This window comes from Gopherus flavomarginatus, chromosome 3, assembly GCF_025201925.1.
Source record: "Gopherus flavomarginatus isolate rGopFla2 chromosome 3, rGopFla2.mat.asm, whole genome shotgun sequence".
Lineage (NCBI taxonomy): Eukaryota > Metazoa > Chordata > Testudines > Testudinidae > Gopherus > Gopherus flavomarginatus.
Window position 1 is genome coordinate 123066889 of NC_066619.1, and position 19140 is coordinate 123086028.

Below are 19140 nucleotides of genomic sequence, written 5' to 3' on the forward strand. Positions count from 1 at the left end.
AATTGATATGTTCCCATAGAATAATTCAATTTCAACTAAACACACATAGTTATTTTAACCCTGCCATTATTTAAATTATAAAACCCCACGGCTTGTAACTAAGGGTCTAACCCTGTGAATTGCTGAGCATCCTCCTATGCCCGTTGAAATCAACAGGAGAGGGGAACACTTGCCAGTTCTCAATTCTGATATTATTATTTAATAAAAACCAAATTAATTAAAAATCAAAATTAAAAAATTGAAGTGGTGTAAGGGGTACAATAGGTATTTTGTTTACATGTAACGTACCTGTTCAAAGCTGTTAGTGTGAATAAATTATCACCATACTAGCTCATTTATTATTGCATAATGACAATCAATTGCCTGGTGTGGCAAGAGCACAGGTTCTGAGCTCCATGTTGTCAAGAAATGTTGGAATCATGATCTTCCTCTGCAGCAATCTAGCCAAAGCATCACCCCAGTCAAAACCACAGCAAAAATCAAGTGTCTGAATGTGATTTACATTTTACTGCAAATGTAAGAGTCACATTTTAAAGAAGAGTGATTAATGCCCAGTGAAAGTAAATTAAGAGTGGCCTGAAACAGCCACCCCTGCTCCAGCCACTTGCTAAGAGCAGGAAATGTATATAAAGAAGAATTGGAAAGCTTTTGTCATGGTTAAAAACCCTTCTTTATCTAAGGGTACACTACAGCTGCTAGAACGGTACAGCTACAGTTGCATAGTGTAGAGCTTCTTACGTTGAAGGAAGGGTTTTTTCCATTGATGTAGATAATCCACCTCTCCGAGAGGTGGTAGCTAGGTTGATGGAAGAACTCCTAGCTGCCTCTACACTGGGAGTTAGTCAACCTAACTATGGCGTGAAATTTTGAGAGATGTAGCTAAGACAACCGAATTTTTAAGTATAGAGCAGGCCTAATTTTTCACCCATGGTATCTCAACCCTAAGGATCTGATCCTGTAAATGGATCTGCCCTCGTGTCTATATGGAGAACCAATAATTTCAGCTGCACTCTATGCAAGAAGAATCCTTTGCCGAATCAGGAACAAAAATTAGTAGCAGAATATAAAGCAGGAATCGGGGGGGGAAACCTCAAAAGGCTCAGAGTTAGGTTTGGTTCAGATCCATTATGCATCCCAAATTCATCCCAATTTTGCAAATCTTTGAAGCTCTGCCATAAACCATGGCCCTGTCTTCCAAACCCACAAATCTTATTACCCACTAGATCCTCACTTCCCTCTGTCATCTTTTTAAGGGGGAAAGACACCAGCATTCTACCGTCCCTGCCCTCTTCCCCCACCAGTCCCCTGCCCGCGCCACCTGCTGCTTAAGCGCTCTCCTTTCCTAATCTAAGGGGTGGGTATTTTCTAGGCAGCAGATGCCCTGCCCTCATCATTCTTTGGCAGTGGGATCAGGAACCTTTAACACTTTGGGGGATCGGAGCAAGTGCTCTTGTTTGGAGGGTTTTATATGATGTAGCCAATGCAAACATTAAAAATACAGGGATGACAATTATATATAATAAGGGTCCTGACAGCCTAGTGATAGCACATGATAGCTAGATTAGATGGGATTTTTAATCCCAACACTTCACAAACATTAACTCTCACTACGCCCCTGTGAGCAGGGCCGGTGCTTCCATTTAGGCAACCTAGGCGGTCGCCTAGGGCACCAGGATTTGGGGGGGCAGCAATTCTGCGGCGAGGGGTCCTTCCGCGCTCCGGGTCTTCGGCGGCAATTCTGCGGCGGGTCCTTCACTCCCTCCGGGACCCTCCGCCTAAGTGCCTCGAAGACTGGGAGCGTGGAAGGACCCCCCCGCCACAGAATTGCTGCCAACAACCGGGAGCAAGGAAGAACCCCCACCTAGGGTGCCAAAAACCCTGGCGCCGCTCCTGCCTGTGAGGTAAACAAGGATCATTTTACAGATGAGGAAACTGACTGTGCCCTAACCGTCTGACTACAATGGCAGCATTGCAAATAATACCTAACACAGAGACACAGCTGTGCATACACCAACGTTGTGACTGGAACTAGAACATGGCCTTTCTCTTTAATGTTTGCTACTAAGCAACATTACACTGAGTATGTACAAAGACAGGAATTACCACACTGGATCAGACCAGCTTTCTTCCTGCTCCAATATCCTACCTCCAGTAGTGGCCCATACTTGATATTTCCAAGTACTTATAGGGGCCTCTTTTAGCTCCAGCTTGATTGGGGAAGCAGCAATTTCAAGTATAGAACTGGAAATTATGAATTTGGGTCCTAGTTCAGCTTATGTCCCCTGGTAGAAAAACAGTCCCTCCTGTGGCCCTCCAGAAACTCCTCTGGAAAATGCAATAAGCAGGACTGACTCACTCTGAACGGGACATCTACAGCTATCTTACATCCCCCTGAGAGGGGAGGTTGCTCTGAGGCAGAGCTTTAAAGGGTACATGGAAGACTAACTAGGGAAATTGAGGAGATCCATGGGGATTTGATAGATATTTGGAGCTCTCTGGCTGCTCAAAAACAAAATACATGATAAATGATGCAGGAAAATACTTGTTTTTGTTCTCCCCAGTGTATAACCAGATCTAAGCGCATCAGTTATGAATGAGCATCCCACCACCGTTCAATAAGTAGAGAAGACTGTTGACATCTGAATCATTTTGTTGCAAAACAGATCTAGGAATTGGAGATGGGAGAAGGCTGGTGATGTTTTTACTCCATTTATCAGTGTTAGTGATAGCCTCATAAGAAAGTAAAAATAGTAACTAAAGGCCAGCAGATGGCAGTAAAGAGCATGTGTGTGCCTAAGGTAATATTTCAAGGATGGGTCTATGAACAGAATGTACAATTGGAGATTGGTTCCAGCCCTTGGAAAAAATATCAAGAAAATGCACTGGCAAATTACACTGGTGATTTTTCATACCGTCTTTATCCACTGATGTGGCTGGTAAAGGTTTGTCAGTGTTTCCCTTACCAACCCAGTTTTTAAGAAACCTACAATTTGCTATGAAAACAAATTCCCTCAGTTGCCAGTCTCCAGGGCTGTCGAAACAATATAACAGTTAAATAAAAGAGAAGATAATTGTATTGATTTTCAGCCACTGGAGTGTGTTTTTTTAAATGATGGTTTATTCTCTTTTAAGTGGATGCTGTGTTCCTGGACCGTGCAGGATTGCCAGTCCTGGGAACTGTAGTCATCTTCATCCACCAGATCCATATAACACTCTTAGAACAGTGGACTCTCAGCAAAGTGCTTGAATCCTCTTCTGGTAGGACCATCTAGAAGGTTGGGGAGGTAGCACAATCTCCATAGCCGTTCATTTTCTGACTTTTTGGGGGGAGCCATGGGGCCATACATGTGCCGACAGAATTCCATTTACTTCAATGGAGTTGCACCAGCAAAGAGTGGGACCTCATGGCTGTGCATTTGGATTCTGAAACATAATAGTGTGACCCTAAGTGCCCCTCAATACCCATGGACAGAAGGTCTCTCCATACTGTACCTCACATACTGTGCCACAAGTACTCCTGTTCTTTTTGCTGATACAGACTAACACGGCTGCTACTTTGAAATGTGGTCATAATGTGTATCCAAAAGATATCTTATAAGGTATCATATATAAACTGGTAATGTGCTGGTCAGGAATATCCATTGCATGCTGTACATATGGAGTTGTGTATAAAAAATTATGTAGGTGTGTTAGAAATACATTTTTTAAATGTATTTGGGAGGCAGTCAAAAATGAAGTCTGCCCAAGGCAATGGAATGTGGATTTAACTGTCTAATGGAGTTGTTTGCAGGCAGAGGACAATGAAAGTACATTTACATATAAGGTTGACAAAGCCATCAAGTCAGAATCCATGTGCTGTTATATAACAACCTGGTATATGGATTCGTGTCAGCTCTTTACTGGCCCAACGTCCAGAGTTTGGTCAAGAGACCAGAGGTCTAGCAAATAGTGACTACCTAACAAAAAGCAAAATAAACAAAAATACTCTTGCTTTGCTAAGATAGCCTGGTAAGCAAAATTGCCAGATGTTGGGGCAATAATTGTGCCTTATTCAGAGTTGCAGATTGAACACAGACGTCCTGTTTCTTCTGTGTTAGTTTCTTCTGTAGAGAGAAGTTCTCCCCACACACCAACCTTGAGTTTATAAAAGGTTGGCACATGTCAGTATAAGATATGGCCTCCTCCCACCTCCCTTTCCCAGGGACCAATGCGTGCCTTAAGATACAAAGGAGACAATTTTTATTGCCATATACTTTCCCTGTTTCTTTGCTTTAACCCCTAGGAATGTACCTGTCATTCCTGTGGACCCCAAATCAGAATTCAACACATATATTTTATACTAATACATTTTATTAAAGTATTAATTAAATGTTAACTTGTCAACTTAAGACCATGGGCTGAGACTTTATGTAACCTTTTAACCATTGGCTAATGTGCTATCTTGTCTTGCTGCTAAACCTATCCGGGGCTGTGCAACTGCCTACCCCGTCACTTTCCCCTGCTCATGAAAAATCCATATATTCTATTGTAATCAATTGATTAACAGTGTCTCTGAGCCTAATAAGCAAGGTGATATTCTGTCAGCGCTGTACATAATAAACTGATTTGCTTGACCTTTACACGGTGTGAATTTATGTTCCTTCAATCAAGTTAACAAGCAATGGAGGAAACTGTTTAATGAGTTAAGTGAGATACAGAGTCTTCTCCCCAGGAAGCCTTCCTGCCTCTTGAGGCAGAGACAGTGGACTTTGGGAAATATAAAGGGAGCAAAAAGACATTCTAGTTATCCATTACTTAGGCAACAGCACCCTGTGAATAGTGGGTCACCTCACCTGGAAAGTTAGGGATGTTGGTTTCTTGATGTGAGAAAATTGCTTAGGGAAAGACTGAAACTTGATAAAATTATTCTTTAGGCACTAGAAAGTGTGTTTGTTTTATTTTATTTGTAATCATACCTGTCTCTGTTTTCTCTTCCTTAATATCACTTAAATCTCTGGTCTTCGTTAATAGACTTATTCATAGTTTTACTATAAACCAGGGGTTGGCAACCTCTGGCACGCGGCTCGCCAGGGTAAGCACCCTGGCCGGCAGGGTCAGTTTGTTTACTTGCCACATCTGCAGGTTCGGCTGATCGTGGCTCCCACTGGCCTCGGTTCTCTGCTCCAGGCCAATGGGGGCTGCGGGAAGCCATGGCCAGCACATCCCTCGGCCCATGCCACTTCCCACAGTCCCCATTGGCCTGGGATGGTGAACCACGGCCAGTGTGAGCCGCGATCAGCCTAACCTGCGAACACAGCAGGTAAACAAACAGAGGATTTTATTTTTTGCATGATGTCAGAAGGTTGCTGGGCCTTTAAGGGGAGCCAGAGCCCATCTGGGAAGTTCATTGACTCCTGGCTCAAGGATAGAGACTGTGAATTATAAGCCAGCTCCAACAATGAGGGCCATGGGCCTCCTGTCCCCAGGAGGGCAAAGCTGTCAGTAAAGTTTCTCTCCCCAAGACAGAGGGCTGGGGAGAAATCTGAAGGGGAGTTCTTCTAGGGAGAGCTGATGGAACTAAATGAACTAGATCCCTGGAGAAAGGGAACGTTCAAAGACTCTGAATGGCTTATTTCTCAACTCCAAGGGATCTGAGGGCAAGGCTTCTCTGAGCCATGCTGTGCCATGAGGGGTCATGATTTACGATGGTCCTCTCTTAAAACTGGTCAGAAACTTACTGTATAGTCTTAGCTTGTGAGGGGTTTTTTCCCCCCCAAGAGAAAGAGAATGTTTTTGAATCAAAGGCTTCAGTGAACTCTATGATGCATTAATGAGGAGAGTCAAGTCCCTCAGTGCCCAGTAAGTGACACATCACTTCTTGAAGTAGAAGCCAATTACTTCGTAAACAGACATAACAATCTCAGAAGTGGCCAGCTGAGGGGTGTTAATGGCAGGTCAATAAGCGCACCTAGCTTACAGAGAATAGCAGTCTCCACAACAGTGTAAATGTAATGTCTCTCTGGTACCTGAATGATGTTCCTTAATACTCTCTTTATGCTCAAGAAAAATGAAAATGCCTCCACTCTCGGAAGGAGAGCACTCAGGCCAACTTACTCCATTCAAAACAGGAGATGCAATAGCTGGAAATGGAAGTTAATGGGAGGGCGGGAGAAACACAAGGGATGACTGATACCTTGTCTACACCTAAAGCACTGCAGTGGTGGTAGCTACAGGGTAGCTATGGTGACGGGAGAAGCCCTCCCGTCGACACAGCACTGTCTACATTGCAGTATAACTGCGTTGCTCAAGGGTGTCCATTTTCCACACCCCTGAGACACAGTTATACTGACATAAGTTCGTAGTATAGACCAGAGCCAAGTCCTATCTAATTCAAGGGAGAGGCTGCCATTCATTCAATGGGTGTTGAACTGGGCCCTAAAGGTGTAGAAATCAGCAAAAAAGCCTCTTCTTTAATAAACCAAACATGCTTGAGAAGTTAGAAGAAAAGCAAAAAGGAGGTTGAGTCCAGTTACCATTATAGCCAATTCATTTTAATCTAGCCTCCTTAACACTGTCGTAACATTCCATTTTCACAGGGCCAAGCCCTGTCATTGCCATTGGGACGGAGCGGGATTGGCACAAAGAGCTTGGGAGGGAGGCATTTTCAACTGCACCTTCAGCTTAAGAGCTGGACCTTTAAGAAAGCCATTTCCAAACCAGTCATCTGTTGCCTGCCTCAGTGAGTCAGCAAAAACAGGTAACCGTTCTGCAAACCTGCTCCTTCAGCTGAGCATTGAACTGCAATTTCCAGCCTTTCTTCAAGGCAGATTAGTCATCTGCTTGAATGGCTGCAATCTGGGTAGTGCATTTCCATGGGTGCAATTAATGATGACTTCATTGAAGTCACTGTGCTGCAAAGCTCTGAGGAACAGATATTTAATTTGGAAAACATTTGTGAGATCTATTATAAAAATGTAAAAGCAAAGGCTGTTTTTATCCCTGTTATGGCCCAGTTTCATTTAGCAAGGCATTTAAGCACATTAATAGTACTTACATTCTTCAGGTTAAGCATATGCTTAAGTGCTTTGCTGGAATTTCTTCAGGCTGCTGCTTTACAATGACAAATACCCACTTCTTCTACAGCACTCTCTAGCTGTAGCTCTCAAAGGACTTTACAAGGAGGCGCCATCATACAAATGGAGAAACCGAGGCAGAGAAAGGAAAAGTGACTTGTTCAAGTTCACCCAGCAGGTCAGTTGCAGAGCTGCGAATAGAACCTGAGTCCAAATCCAATTTTCTATCCACTAGGCCAAACTGCTTCCCATATATTGTTCTGGTCAATCTTCCTGCTGTTCGTAATGTATCTAGACATTTAAGGGTTTCAAGGATTTGTTTTCTACTCTCACTATTTCAAAGTACATTTTTCATTGTTTTGTGTATATACAATATTTCTTGCTACTTTTGATCGTGGTTATATACCCCGATATAAACTGAGGGAAAGTGTTTGAGTAAAATACAGCCTGTGTATAATTATATCACACAGTCCTGGAAGTCTAGCTACACGCATTTTTACTTCTGTTTTACTGAGTATGTTTATTGATTTGTATGCAGCAGAGTTTCAAATAAAAACACATTGGGTTCTCCGTGCATAAAAATCATTGTAAAACACAAAAGTGCTGTGTAAACAATGTAGGATTATAAAAATAGGGTCTAATTCATCGCTGCTGTAACTCTGTCAAAGTAAACAGTTACAAAATAGATTAAATTGGGCCCAACTTGTCGAGCATAGTGGAAATTACATTGGTGTAATTAGTTTTTTAAAAAAAAAATCTAAGAAAACTTGATAAACAACATCCCAAAATGGAACTAGCTTAAACTACTGCCTGCAATTATTATTACTGTTTGTATTCCAGTAGTGTCAAGAGACTACAGCAGGGATCGGGGCCCCATTGGGCTAGGCACTGAATAAACAAAAAGGGAGAGGAAGACCCTGCCCTAAAGAGCTTATAGTCTAAATAGACACAGGCTGAGTGGGGAAATAGAACAAAGACTGGTGAAATGACTTGCCAACTCACCCGACAGGTCAGTAGCAAAGCTGGGAATAGAGGCCCTACCTGAGGTTGCCAACTTCCGAATTGCACAAAACCGAACACCTCTGCCCTGCCCCTTTCCTGAGGCCCCTCCCTGCCCTGCCCCTCCTCTGAGGCCCCACCTGCTCCATCCCCCCTCCCTCCATCTCTCACTCTCGCCCATCCTCAGTCACTTTCACCAGGCTGAGGCAGGGAGTTGGAGTTAGGGTTGAGGTGGGGGAAGGGGGTGATGGCTCCAGCTGGGGGTGCAGGCTCTGGAGTGGGGCCAGGGATAAGGGGTTTGGAGTGTGGGAGAGGGCTCTGTGCTGGGGGTCTGGGTTATGAGGAGGACCAGAAATGAGGGGTTCAGGGTATGGGAGAGGGCTCCAGGCTGGGGAAGGGGGTTGAGGTGTGTGTGATGGAGTGAGCACTCTGGCTGGGGGTGCAGGCTCTGGAGTGGGGCCAGGGATAAGGGAGAGAAGGAGGGGACTCCGGGCTGGGGCAGGAGGTTAGGGTGCAGAGGGGAGTGCAGAGTCCTGGCAGCGTTTACCATGGCTCCCAGGAAGAGGCCGCCAGGTCCCTGCAGCCTCTAGACGCATGGGTGGCCAGGGAGACTCCGTGCACTGCTCCTGCAAGTCCCATTGGTCATGGTTCCCGGCCAATATGAGCTGCTTAGCCGGCCCTCAGGGCGGGGGCAGCGCGCTGAGCCTCCCTGGCTGCCCATGTGTCTAGAGGCTGCAGGGACCTGGCGGCCACTTCCATGAGCTGCACAGAGCCAGGACAGGTAGGGATCCTACCTTAGCCCCGGGGTCTCACTGGGCCACCGACAGTACTTTTAATGTCCTGGTCAGCAGTGCCAACCGGAGCCACCAGGGCCTCTTTTCGACTGGGCATTCCAATCAAAACCCAGATGCCTGGCTACCCTACCTAGGGCTCTAGACTCCCTCCCCTGCTCCTAGTGTGATGCTCTGTCTGCAGGATCATGTTGCTTCTTACCACACGTGACTGGATCTAGTGGGCCCCGGGGACAAGAACCCCTGAATTCTATTCCCAGCTCCGACACTGTCTTCACCTTTCTGTATTTTAGTCTCCCCATCTGCTTAGAGTGTGGCTGTCAGAAGGAATAATTTGTCCATGGCTCAAATCATGACAGCCCATGGGAGGGACTAGGAAACTCCCTATCATTCCATGGAAGGGTGAGCAGATGATCTGGCCCCTCAAACTTCTGGCTGTCCCCAAGTTTCAGGGCATCTTCAGTCATTCAGTGTGCTACTGGAGGTAGACAATACTCCAGAACTCAGCTCTCCCCCGAACTTCACCCTACACATGCAGCCAGGCCTCCTTGAACATGAAGAGGGCCAAATGAATGGAGATCATGCTTATGTGGCTTCTGCCCAGCAGAGGGAATGGGATGATATGCTTACTCCAACCTCCTCTAATTAAATTTGGATCAAAGGAGTAGGTATTCTGCTGTGTATGCTCTCTCCCCGTGGACAATGAATGAAGGGGATAATATGGCCCACGGTTTGTACTGAGCCTTGGGAACATGAAATGCTGCATAAATGTCTTGATCAACATTTGCCCATAAGCGATAGTGGTATTATTACATCTCCCCGGCTTGAGTAGAGAAATGTACCTATGGGAAATAATAGCCAGCAGCAGGTTGTTTTCCTACCCAAAGTGGCTTTTATGCTTTGTCTTACATTTGATTGTTTTTTCTGCTTGTGTTTTCTGTTCTATAGTGATATAAACCTGATTAACAGGCTAAGCATGAGCATAAGCAAAATTGTATGAGATTGTCAGAGAGAATAGGGAAGATTGCACTGTTAAAGCGCTCAGAAGTCAGGAAATGCCAAAGCGAATGCTGCACAAGTAACCTTTTGTGCGTGTGCATTACAGAGCAGGTGTCAATTAGACCATCACGTAGTTGTATCTTATCCAACCCAATCTAGTGTCAGACTGCATCTGGAGTCTTCGGTCTGTAATTTTGCAATGTTTGTTGATTCATTATATTAAACCCCACAATTTGCAACTGTTTAGGTAGACGCAGTTAGAGCACTGCACACACCACACACTATACAAGGGCAGTCGGAGGCAGTGCCTCTCCACCCTGAATTTTGAAGCACGCACAAAGCTACCCTACAGCAGGCCAGGGGAGCTCAGCCACTGAGCCTTCTCCTTAAAAGATGGGAAGCGAATAAGGCACGGAATCCTGCAGTGCCCTTGCCTCATTTACTGTACATCTTCAATGCAGTTTTCGCTGTGCACCTGGGCCAGCCATGCATAAAGTGGCTGTCTATAGTTGGGCAATTTCTCATGATACCAGCCAGCCTATGAAAAAGTTAGAATGGGGGTTCTCAAAGGAACCCAAAGCCTCTCTAGAATACACACTGTATAGCGACTGATGTATTCCTTGGGCGTCTCACAGCACCTCCCTGGCATGCACCAATACCCTACTAATGCACAGAATCACGACAGTCTGCTGTGGGACCTATTAATACCATCAACCACTGCAGTCAGTAGAAGAACACCCATTGACTTCAATATACTAAACCACTTGAGCACATGCTTAACTTTCAGCTCATTAGCAGTCCCATTGAAGTAATAGATTCTGACCTTATTAATATCCTTTAACACCTCCTTAGCAGTGTAAAGCAGATGTAAATGTAATGTGCACCTTTATGCTGGTACATAGGGACCACATTGTAAAGGGAAATCAGATCCACGTCCTTTCTCGGATTAGACTGTTCTAGAGCTTTCGTAAGAATCATTTTCACTTTTTTTCATTCCAAAGACATTGTTGCACAGATAGGTGAAATCAGTAAATTCCACCCAAGCCTTCTGTTATTGTTGTTCAAAATATATCATGCACTTGAAGAGCACGCTCTTCAACAGGTCATAATTTAGCAAAATCAGTTTTCCCAAGAACACTCAATGGTACTTCTCCAAGGAAGGTTAGAATTGTCAGCTTTCCACACACAATTGTTTCATAGCTGAAGGGGAAGGGGGAGGGGAGAGGGCAATAGACACAAACATTGCAGATCAACTGGCATTGAAATATAATGAGCCAGATCTTCAGCTAGTGTAAATGGGTATAAATTGTTTGACTGAAGTGAAGTTGCAATAGCAGGGGATCCAGTCTATAATTTGATGTAGCACGTTAAGAGAAAGTAGAATTTAAGCCGTGTGCAGCGACTTTGTTAGTGATGCTTTTATGCTGTGAACAGTCAGTTATGATTCAGAGTTTAAATAAATTGAAACTCTCTCTCTGGTATTATCCTTCATGTTCTGCAAGTTGAACTTACATAGTAAATCTATTATAGTAAATTATCTGACATTTGAATAGATGGATAACGATTTCATTCGTAAAATAAATGGAGTTTGCAGGCTAATGTGTTTATAAACAGATTGTCTAATCTGCCCACACTTGACTATAAGGAAGGCGAGATAAATCTAACATCGTTTTGCAGTATCCCAGGTCTGAAGCTGAATTAGTGTGCTTGGATGGCCATTATGATTATTTACTCATTTATATTACAATAGCATCAAACTGAGCACAAGGCTCCATTCTGCCAGGCACCACCCAAACCACACCGACTGACCCAAGGAGCTTACAATCGAATGAGAGAAATGGTTGCATAAAGGAAGATCTATTATCTCCATTTTACAGGAGGGGAACTGAGGCACTGAGAAGGTCACTTGAGGCCACACTCAGGAGATCTGTAGCAGAGCTCAAAACTGAACCTCATGATCCTGATTTCCAGGCCAATACCTTAAAAACAAAACCATACTTACTCCCCAGTTTTAAAATTTCCAGCCAGAGTCCCACCACAGGGTATCTTATAAAGGTATTCCAAGAAGCACTATTAGCTGGATTGGCCCTGACCTACAGACTCCTGAACTCGGTGGAAAGCCTCACACTGAACTGATAGACTTGGGATCAGAGCCATAATGAATTATCTGAAAAAAACATATTAAATATTTTATATCACAATAGAGATACGGATGAGGAGCCTGATCCACTGAGACCAGTTAAAAGACTCCCATTGATTTCATATGGTAATTGAATCAGGCCCTAAATTAACAGAATTTTTTTCAGTGCTAACATATTTTTGATCCTATATTAATCATCCGAAAATGAGATGTAGTGTATATTTTTCCTGATGTAGGTGCTTTAATTAAGATTTCCCTCTTTCTTAAATTTGGTTCTCAGAGTTCATTGTGAATTTTGGGCTTCCTTGGGATGAGAAATTCTATAAAGGGCAATAGAATGGTATCATGTAGATGAAGTAGAAAGTAAAGCACTATTTTGTATGCATAAGAATCATTAACATCTCTTCACAACAGTGTCCGTTAACAACTCAGTTTTTACCAACAGTTACCACACAGTGGTATCTGAGCTGCAGGACCAAATTTTCTACTGATGTAAATGGACACAGTTGTAATGACATCAATGGAATTGTGCCCATTTACACTAGTAGATAATTTGCCCTGTAATAGTTCTTTACATTTAGAACTGTAACAACTAAGTGGTAAATATTTCAAAGGAAATCTGTTTTTAATTATTGCCCTTTATTGCAATTCAGCACATTGTATCAGTCTGATTGAAAAGTGAAATTTAGTGTTGGTTTTTCTTCTGTTACACAGAAGCTTCACTGATAGCTAGGGCATGGGATCACTGCATACTTGTTTATCATAACTTGCTAATTACATTTGCTAAACTGTCAAGCTGTTTTGGCAATAAACACTAGTGATGTGTGTTGATATGAAATAGTATCTTCTCTCCATGGGTGTGAACATTGTTGGCAGGCTACCAGATCAGAAAATTATCAGCTTTTTAGAATGAAAGGAGAGTGGCATGACATGATTTGTGTAAAAGAGTCTGGGTCTGAGGCTTGGATATCAACACAACCAAAGGCTGGGAACCAAATTCCTTTCTTACTTCTTGATCTTCATAGTATCATAGAATCATAGAAGATTAGGGTTGGAAGAGACCTTAGGAGGTCATCTAGTCCAACCCCCTGCTCAATGCAGGACCAACACCAACTAAATCATCGCAGCCAGGGCTTTGTCATGCCGGGCCTTAAAAACCTCTAAGGATGGAGATTCCACCACCTCCCTAGGTAACCCATTCCAGTGCTTCACCACCCTCCTACTGAAATAGTGTTTCCCAATATCCAACCTAGTCGTCCCCCACTGCAGTTGAGACCACTGCTTCTTGTTCTGTCATCTTCAAGTCCTTTCCCTTTCCCTCAATTTTCTTCTTGATCCCCTCAGTTTTGCATTTTCCTGTGATGTTAGCCAGGGTCCTCTGCCCTGCCCCCTTTACCCTGAGGCTTTTTTATCCCCAGCCTACCAAGAATTTTCCTCACTCTGAGTCTTCTCTTCTCACCTTACCTCATTACTCCAAAACTTCTCTCCTCCCCGAGTCTTCTTGTTCATTCTTAAATCCACCCTTTCTGAATCTTCCTTGTTCCCATCTTCCAAACAACCCAAGATGGTCACTAGTGACAGCACTTCATGGAACAGATGTGCCTTGAATAATAAATCAAAATATAATAAATACCTAGCTCTTATATGATACTTCTTATCAGCAGATTTCAAAATGCTTTACAAAAGAGGTCAGGGAAACTGAGGCAGGGAGGGGACATGACTTGCCTAAGGTCACCCAGCAAGTCAGTGGCATAGCCAGAAACAGAATCCAGATCTCCTTGAAATGAAACGTGGCTATGAAGAAAAGATTTAAAGCATGACAGCCAAGTAACAGCGTAAACAGTCTTGTAGTCCCATAAATGAACATATGCTGAATGCACATTCAGAGACAAAGGCCCACCCTCACTCATGTTCAGTAGCATTTGATGCCATAAGGAGTCCCAATGCAACCCATGGGAACATGCACAGAATAAGTTACTATTCAAGGTGTGTATGACTGGCAATATCTGGCTCAACATTTTTATAAAGTTCACGGTTTCTGTAAAGCTAGATGGGAGTATTATGGTAATCTAATCTGACCTTCTGCAGAACATAAATTAGGACCCACTTACATCTATGCACCCTATTACTGGGCTTGCATATGCGAATCAGGAATTCAAATATGCAAGTTGACATTTAGGTGTCTTAATGACTATCTGCACTTGCAAATAACCAATTTGCACATACAAATGCTGGCAAGCAACTGAGTCTCCACTTTGTTTAAGTGTGGCTGTATTGTTATTGACATGATTAAATGTAACTGAGGTTTGTACATCTTAACTATCAAAAACAATTCAAACTTGTTTTTGAATGTGAATTGAATAGCAGAAGAGAAGCACGATGGAGTGCAAGATATATCAAAAGAAAGTAGTACTAGATACAAAGGAACTGCTTTCATTAGCAAAGAGAAGCAATACTGGTCCTAACATGATTGTAGGCATGCAATTTATAAACCTTCTTGTTTAGTTTCACTGTTCTACTGCTCCCTAAAATTGCATTTTCCAGTTTCAGAAATCTGTATAATCATAGCAATGTCAGGTGGCAGAATCCTACTGGCCAACTAAACCCACTGACTTCAATGGAGCGACTCCATGGATTCATCTGGCCCTTTTTAAAAATTAATTTCAACTGACGCTATCTGTAATTACAAAGCCAGTGAACTGTCTGTCCCCCTCTATGAGGTTTTCCTCTAACCTTATGTACACAGGTATAAGATGTATTCTAGATATCATCTTAAAACTCTTTTGCAATCACTGATGTTAACACAGATAGCGCCAAAGTACAATCAGAGCCATGTTCCACATCTCTATCGCAGAATGCCTTTCTTCCACTGAGACTTCGGCTCCAGATTTCAGTTTATTCTCAAATTTCCTGTACATTTAGTTGTCTTCCCTCTGACTACTGGGATAAAAACAACCTTTTTTCTCTGCAGAAAAAGGGATAACATTACTGTTTTGATAGGGGTTAATATTAGAACAGATCATAACTTCAGTGTAACTGACATGCTTCCTGGATAGTTCTATGGGATGGCTAGTTAGCTTTTTGAAGAGGGAGATGACAACAGGATACTATTTACCATAGGATAGCAGGAAGATGCTACTAAAATCTTTGCCTACGGATACATTATAGCACCCAATTAGTCTAGGATTTTCAAGGGGGCCCGAGGAAATTAAACACCCAACCCTATATTACAGTGGCACCCAGAGCCCCTGTCAGTATCAAAACCCCATTGTGGCAGGTTTTGAACAAACACATTCAAAATCACAGGGCAAAATCCTGATCCTGTGGAAGTCAATGGCAATACTCCACTGACTTTCATGAGCTGGAATGTCACCCACAGTCTCTTTTCTGAAGAATTTGAAAGCTAAGGCCCTGATCTTGCCAACTCTGATGCATGTGTGTCATATCATTGGCTTCAATCATTTTCATGTCCATGAAATAAAGTTTGCCGGTGTTAAGCCAAGGATCATGGGCCCTGTGCTTCTCTTCTTTATGCCACGATAATGCCAATGACTTCAGCTGAGTTATTCCTGACTTATGCTGGTGTAAACGGAAGAGAATGGGACTCTCTCTTTTGAAAGACCAAGGGGAAAGTCCTTGCTGAAATGTTTTCCCTCAACTGTCATCTGAACTGTTCCCATGGTTATAAATCCCTTGGTAGTGTGTGTTTGCTACTTCTATTAAATATTTGGGCTGCTCACTCTTTAAGATTTACACAGAAGAAAAATGGCCTGAAAGATGTTAGATGGGATGATGATCCCTGGTTGACTGGGATAACGAACAATGAGTGTAACCAGTTTCCAGAAGGGGTTAGGCTGGATGGGAAAGGCTTTGTGTCTGTTTTTACTCTGCAGACCCTCTCCTCACACAGATTTCCCTGGAAAAGGAATTTTAATCCTTTTTAACAAATCAAATATTTTGTGATGTTGGAAGATTTCAATTTCCTTCTTAAATCTGCCTGTGGGACTACTGATACCTAGGATTACAGTCCATCAGGAGTAAATACATAGAGACTAAATTAGAGTGTGCGGAGATAAATGGCTATTTGTAATGCTTGTGGTTTCTTTTTAAAATTATAAAAATCAATACTGTCTAGATTCTTATGCCCTCACTGAGTAATACTTTTCTTGTTGAGTATTCCCATTCATATCAGTGAGCTGACTTGCTGAGTAGCATATTACTTAACATGAGTAAGGGTATGAGAACCTTGCTTCCAAAGAATATGCTTACAGATATCCAGGTATAAATCCAGGAGACTCTCGCTGTAGTCACTGGAAGTCACTCCAGTGTAACAGTAGAATTTGGCCCCACATGCATAAATCATGATCCTGAATTCCTGGCGCACTTAAAATTCCCTTAAACTTCAAGTCAGAGTTTGGGATGCTGAAGGAAAACAGGGTTGAGCCTTAGGTCAATAGAAATTTTGCTATAAGAGGGTCCACGTAAAACTTTCACTTTCATCATAATGTTATAAATGTTACTGAGCTTACTATTAACAGTGAATGAACGCTCAACGCTCTTAGAAGAATCCAACAATTTGGCTGCCTCTGAACATTCTTGTTGGGGAAAGCAGGCTGGATATCTCATGAGAAATAGTCTGTCTTGCAAGAATTCTCCGTATTACCTGGTTAGAAATTCCTTGATGGCACCCTAGCAGCCGGAATAGCTTTTCAAAGTGGCCACCTTTTCAAGGCCACTGTTCACGTTTCTTTGATTCCCCAATGCAAGCAGGCAAAGTCTCCATGAAGTTCACAAGATTTCCAAGACCAGAGCTGCTCTTTCTATGCTGACCACCCTGAGCCTCCTTAGCACAGAGCTGCAGGGTCATCTCTGAAGCTGTACCAAAAGGATCAGATGGTTGTTATTACTTAATTGGTTGCAAATGGCAGACATTAGGATGTATCCTGGTGTCCCTCTGTGATGTGTTTGTTAATTCCATATTTGGTACTTTCACTGACACCGTTTTAAAGATTCTAAAAGTCTGGCCAGTGAGATATCACTGTTGAGACTGAGAGTCTCAAAAACCGGTTTCTCAAATGTTAGAAACCAGGCCCGGGAATGATGGATGCATTTTAGCTGCAACAGCCTAGGTGGAAATTGGATTTTTCATTTCAGGGGGGCCTATGGGACTCTTTAGAATTAAGATATTGAATATTTCTGACTGATATTTTGAAGTTAATTTTTGTGATATAATAATAATACTTTGCAGTTAAATGTCAGCCTTGCAAAATGATCAGGAAAATTTATTATCTCAAGAAAAAAAATTCACTAACCTGCTCTTTATCATGACGATAATGTTAATGGGAAAACAAATGATATCTAAAAATTATTCTCCTCAGGCAAGAGAGAGAATAGAATTTTGCAAGGCTGATTTATTTAGTGCTTTTTATCTGAAGACCTCATAACATTTTATAAATTGTAAGTTAGTAACAACGCTCCTTTGAGATTGTTACTAGAGCCACCTTACAGAAATGTAAACTGAGGCACAATGAGGAAACTTCCATAGTCAGGAAGGAAATCAGTTGTACAGCCAGCAATAGAATCTAGGAATTATTATCTGATAACGCCTTGAGGCCCCAATCAAGGAAAAGAACCCATTGTGCTGGGTGCTTTCAAGCCCTGAGAAACATACAAGCTTAATAGACAAAACAGACTAAAGAGGAGAGAGAACTGTGGCACAGAAAGATGAAATGACTTGCCTAACATCAGTCAGCGGCAAATGGCGGAGCAAGGATTAGAACTTAGCACTCCTAACTGGCAGGGCAGTGCATTAGCCACTAGACTATATCACCTCCCATGGCTAGCAGAGCTCTGCTCTAATCACTAGACATGCTGCCCTCCATAATATGTTAGCCACCATCAGCCAAATGTATCCCTGGTGGAACTCCACTGACCTCCTGACTGACACTGGTGAGAGCAGAGTGCCTGAGAAATTTCCCTATTACGGTATGTACTGGGCCCTCAGGATTCAGACAACCCATATGAGCCAGTAATGGCCTTTTCCCATTCCTTGGAAAATACTGTGTGGGTAGGTGTTAGGGAAATAGGGTTTGCCTGGCAGATGACACTTTTTCTCCTGTTACTTAACCCACTAGGAGGTGGGTTGAAGAGGGCTGGGTGGACAGAGACAAAGTCCAGATAGCCAACAGGCTCAAATAGCTGGGGGCTGGAGGAAGGGGAATTTCACCTAAGTTTTGAACTCTTACTTTTCATTTGCTTGCTGTAGTTCAGAGACTGGGAAAGAGACACTTGATCTAGGACTGTTAATGAAAAGGTCCTTGTTATAGGCTATAAGTGTTTTGTTTTGTGAAACACCCAGTGTGCTCCGCACTTGGAAAGGGAGAAGATTTTGCTGACAACCCAAATAGAATGGGCCCAATTCTTTAGTCCTGCACTTTGGGACATTGACAGAGAGGAAGGACAAAGACTGATCTAATTCAGCTTTGTGTTCCCTTTATTCTCAGGCCAGGCAGGGGATTGTCCAGGTCTCAGAGTTGCTCAAATTTACAGCGTGTTACCCATGGGGCACACGATAGTCATAATGTAGTGCCCTCTGCATATGTCCTTGATTCCCCAGCTAAAGAGGGGGTTGGGAGCAAAGCAGAGAGCCCTTTCACCAGCTCTGCATTGCTCAGGAGCCCCCTGAACAGAGATTGTTTTCAAGGAGCCATTTCTGCTCACGTTAAGCCCCTAGAATGGTGTAAAAAGGCCAAAGTTTAACTGAGAATCATTTGTACAGGAGGGAAAACCTTGGCTGATTTCATCCTCCAGTTTAAGAAAAACATTAGAATAAGCTGAATGAACGTACAATGTTTGCTGAAAATGTTGATTTTCTGACTGGTAGTCCTTGTGAACTTCAGTGGAAACAGCTTGATGACATGGTGCATCATCTTTGATCCCTGCAACAGTGCCTGAAATGCATATATTTTAACACTAAACAAAAAGTGAAAAAAGGAGGATCTCTTGGAAGCTGCTGGAATTCAGCCATCCGAGAGTGATCAGACTTGAACTGCCCACCTCTACTCATCCCATGCCAAACAGGAATCACCAGACCTTGCACGTCCAGGGATCTGTCAATTGCTGCCCAGTAGCTGCCACAGTTGAAAGAAGGTTGCTGAAG